General features: G+C 40.2%; 1 long non-coding RNA gene across 1 annotated transcript in view; it reads left to right on the forward strand.

Annotated features, from left to right (window-relative positions):
• Positions 1-2,315, forward strand: part of LOC135094129 (uncharacterized) — a 3,621-nt gene extending 1,306 nt beyond the window's left edge. Inside the window, exons 3-5 of the long non-coding RNA XR_010263607.1 lie at positions 114-403; positions 926-1,069; positions 1,488-2,315. This is a non-coding gene — a long non-coding RNA (uncharacterized LOC135094129). The remainder of the gene's footprint in view (positions 1-113; positions 404-925; positions 1,070-1,487) is intronic.
• Positions 2,316-5,000: the final 2,685 nt, after the last annotated feature.

A 5,000-nucleotide genomic window follows, 5' to 3' on the forward strand; every position in this document is an offset into this window, starting at 1 on the left:
CACACACACACACACTAACTAAACCAAAACAAAATTGCATCTCATCTCACCTTCCTTTCTCTCTTTCTCTCTCTCTCTCTCTCTCTCTCTCTCTCACTCTCTCTCCAATGCAGTAAGCTTCGACACTCTGGGCGTCACCTCTGATTTCAACCGCTTCGGATTGATTGGCCTATTCCGGCGGAGGCGCAGAAGGAGGAGGCGTGCAGCGGCTGGTATGGGGGTAGGCAATGACATCGTGGAGTCTGGCGGGGAGAGGCCGGCTATGTACGCAGCCCTAGAGGAGATCGTGGGGCAGCGTGGGTTTGCCGGGCCAGGCGTGTTTACTGAGGACTGTCTGCGAGGTGTTCCAGGGCCCGCAGCCTAACCACGGCTTTTTTGGGGAGGTGTTACATCTTTTGTTGAGGTGAGTGGTGGTGCTGGAGGAGGAGGAAGAGGTGGTGGTGGTGGTGAGGAGGTGGTGGAAGCTAGGGTGGTGAGGGCAGAGGAGAATCGAGGGGAGTGGATGAGATTGAAAACAAGGATGAGTTGGTGATGAAGGTAGTGGTGAGAGGGAAGTGGTTGGGAATACCGTGTGGAGACTGGAGGAGGTGGAAGAATAGGTGGAGGAGATTGGGGAAGAAGAAAATGAGGGAAAGGGATGTGAAAGAAAATGAACTGGAAGAGGAAGGTGAGGGAAAAGAAAGTGAAAGAGAAGATGAAGAGAGAGAGAGAGAAGGTGGAAGAAGACAAAGGATGGTGAGGGTGGAAGTTACAAGAGGATGTCGAGGGAAAAGGAGGTGGAAAAGGAGGATATATTGAGGGAGGTGGAAGAGGAGGAGGAGGATAATGGTAACAATAATAATAACGATAACAATGACCAAGAGAATGAACAACAACAACAACAACAACAATAATCTCACTCTCCCCCTCTCCCTTACTCCCACAGCCCCAGCCGCGCCCCCTCAGAGCAGCTGGGGCACCTCGAGGCCTACCTGCAGGCTGAGAAGGTAGGCCGTACTACTGGCGATTGTTCAGCCTACCACACGGCCTGCCCTAAGAGTATTTACATGGATGCTGACCGACCTGATAGGTGTGTGTGTGTGTGTGTGTGTGTGTATTTCATCTAACAGCTTGTTCATGTATCTGTTTGTCTGTCTGTGTGTATGTTTGTCTGTCTTTCTGGTTGTATTTTTGTTCGTTTGTCTATCTTTATATTTCCGAGTGTCTGAATGTCTGTCTGTCTGTCTATCTATCCCTGTCAGTCAGTCTGTCTATCTTTTGTTTGTATATGTATCTATCCATGTACCTACCTGTTTGTCTGTCTGTTTATCTATATATCTATCTGTCTGTCTGTCTGTCTGTCTGCCTTTCTATCTATCTATATATCTTTCATTTAATTCCTTATCCGCTGTACGTATGTATGTACCTGTTACTATAACTACTACTACTATTACTTCTACTACTACTTCTACTACAGTTACTACAACTACTAATACTCAATCTTTCAGGGAGTACGATGAAGACTACGAGAATGACTTAGAAGAGGAGACTTGCTCCCTCCCCGGCACAAGGTACTAGGGGAGGAACAGCACAGAGGATGGAACCTACGAGTGACGGGCGCTGGGAAGACACTTGGCGGTATTTTGAAACGCCTTATTCTCTCGCTATAACTATTTTCAAAGGCCACAGAGATGATCTTCCATGTTCTGATGACTGTTCCTTCTTTGATAATGTAGGAATGTTGTTAATCTGTCACTAATTATAAACACTCTTAGAAACCCGTGTAACTTCAACTAGAGGCTTTTGAAAGGTGTGGGGCAGGCGTTTCAGAATGTGGTCTATACTGTCACCTGGGGATTTAACCCTTTCACTGCGACACCAAACAATTAGCAGCAGAAAAAAACAATACGTGAAGTTTTTATAAGCATTTAGAAGAAAGTCAGCGATGGAAAGGAATACATTTTGCAATATCTTAGAAATTCAAAGGTTGGGTGTGGAACAAGTCAGGTGTCTCAAAGTGACTGGTGATGAGGTAAAGGCGGGCCAGGTGGCAGTCAAAGGGTTAATCATGTGCAATATAAAGAATGATATACCTAATAAAAATAGATAAGTGATAAAATGTAATAAAAAGAAATAAGATAAGGGAAAGTAATAAAAAAGATAATGGAGATATGGAGAAAGGAAGGCATTAATTTTACGCATGAGAGAGCGAGAGAGAGAGAGAGAGAGAGAGAGAGAGAGAGAGAGAGAGAGAGTTCCTAAAAATACATGTTAACTTACTATTTGATGTTATTATTCTTGTTGTTGTTATTATAGTTTTGTTGTTAATATATCCATGACAAAACTTCATTTTTTTCTGCTTTCCTTCCTATGCACATTTTTTAACCATTGGAGAGAGAGAGAGAGAGAGAGAGAGAGAGAGAGAGAAATATTTTCACATAATCCATCTTTATCTCTTATCTTCACATTATAATTGAAATATTTTTCTCTCTAATCCTCACATTATAATACAAATTCTCTCTCTCTTATCTAGTGATCAAGAAAGACAATAAAAACAATAAATCTTTACTTGCATATACTGTACTTTCAAATTTCATGATACTGACAAAGGCTTACAAAACAAGTCATGGAAACAGAGAAATGCAGCATTCACAGTACTGATACAGTTCCTCTTGCCATCCTGCAAATAACAATGATAGAAAACGTTACCTGTAGGACATCTTGACTACACAAGCTAATACTGCGGTACAGGAAACCCCGAGACTGTAGTAGTAGTGGTATTCTGAAGCAGTATGCTCTCACCATGACTGTTTTCAAAGGCCACAGAGATCATTTGTCAGATTCTCAAGGTTTTTTTCCTCCTGATGGTACGAAATACTTATATAAAGGGCTAGTCACGAAAATATCCTTGAAAACTTTTAATTATTTCCACTAGTCAGTTGAACTATCACTGCAATCATTGAATGTAACATCCTTGAAAACTCAAGTAACATTCACCCGAGATATTGAACTATCATTGGAATCATGAAGACGTTCTATAAAACTAATAATTTCTACTAGAGCCTTTTAAAACTATCACTGGAATCATGAAAACCCCAGTAACTTGTACTGAGCCTATTAAACTATCATTGGATTCATCAAAACACCCTTGAAAACTCCAATAACTTGTACTAAAGCCCGTTAAACTTTCAAAGGAATCAAAATACCCTTGAAAACTCCACTAACTTTCACTACAGCCTGTAAAACTATCACTGGAATCATCAAAACATCCTTGAAAACTCCAACAACTTTCACTACAGCCTGCAAAACTATCACTGGAATCATCAAAACACCCTTGAAAACTCCAACAACTTCCACTGGAGCCTTTGGAAACCAGTCTGGGTGAGACACCGGAGTGCTCAAGAATGCCCAGTAACAAGGAAATAAGACAGGTGAACTTACATTAACAGCATATAGGAAAAATCGTTGAAAATTCACGACTACATCTACACATGATAAGTAAACCTCCTCTTTGGACTTGGAGTGAAGGAGCGACCTCTTCTTGAACTGAGAGAAATTTGTGCATAGGTTTGTGTGGATCTTTGTGACAGGGACAGGGGCAAGTTGTAGACACCCTCAGGTATTGTATCAACCCTTGGAATCCTGGTTGTCCTGTTTATTTCCTTGTCCTCAGCTTTGACTGCCTTGTGTGTAGGGTCAGTGTGTCTTGAAAGCCTCTTCCAGTCCTGTGTTCCTTGTTTTCTTTGGTCCTCTTCCTGGTAGCCTCAATGAAAGCTGATCTTCTGACACACAGATAAGATACAGACTCATTGATAAAAATAACAGCTATAGACTCAAGGGCATCTTGTCTTAGGCCATACAAAGACAAAATACAGACTCACTGACTAACCAAACATCGATAAACTCAATGAAATGTAGTCAAAAGGCTGACAAGATACAAAACTGAGACTGCAAAATAACAGCCATTACCTTATTGAAATCTTATCTTAGGCGATACAAAGACAAGATATGGACTCGCTGACAAACACAGCATCGATAAACTCAATGAAATGTAGTCTTAGCACAAGTTTACAAGACCAAAAAGATGCAAAACTCACTGACAAACCTTACAAAGACAAGACACATTGATTAACAGAACATCCATAAACTCAATGAAATCTTATCTTACCCTATACACAGACAAGATATAAAACTCCTTGCCAAATCAAGTCATAGCCGATACAAAGACAACAAGATTCACAGGGTCAACATTTCTAAGGCACTAGTAGAGAGGGTCCAGTCTGCCTCTGCCCTTGCCACTCTCCTCCTCTCGGGTCTCCTCCACTCCTCTCTAGAACCTAAGTGTGTTCCGTATCTTACAAAATTGCAGTTCTTTCTATCACAGTTATATGCTAAGTTTTAATCCTACTGTGCTGTGGTTTGTGTATGTTATTATTGTTTTATTACTTTTTGTCTTGTTGGGAGTAACTGTGAAAATGTTGGTATTATAAAGCAGTAAAAAATATTTCCTGACTAAAAGGGACTTGTGTTTGTTTGGGGATGTATTGTTAATGTAGTCTGTTTTTAAATGATTGTTTTTTGTCTTACTTGTTGTGAGTGAGTGTGAAAACTTCTATATTGTAAAGGTTAGTATAAAGCATTTCTCAACTAAAAGGGACTTGTGTCTGGGAGAAATATTGTTCTTGTAGTTTGTCTTTTAATTATTTCTTTTTATTTGTTGAGCGAAAGTGAAAATTTTTGTATTGTAAGTTAATGAACAAATATTTCTTGACTGACAGAGACTTGTGTTATGGGAAAAATATTGCTCTTCATTTAGAGAGAAAGGAAAGTTGGGGACAAAAAGTGTTATTGTTCATCACAGACTGGGAGAAAGTTACGAAAGTGTTGTTCATGACAGTGCAGGAAAAAGTGTTAGGAAAATGTATTAGTTCTTATCAAATGGAAGGGGGAAAAAAACAGGTTAAAAAATGAAAGGACAACACTGATGATAGAAGAAAGTTTTCCTAATCATGGAGAGAAAC

The sequence above is a fragment of the Scylla paramamosain genome, chromosome 44 (genome assembly GCF_035594125.1).
Source record: "Scylla paramamosain isolate STU-SP2022 chromosome 44, ASM3559412v1, whole genome shotgun sequence".
NCBI lineage: Eukaryota > Metazoa > Arthropoda > Malacostraca > Decapoda > Portunidae > Scylla > Scylla paramamosain.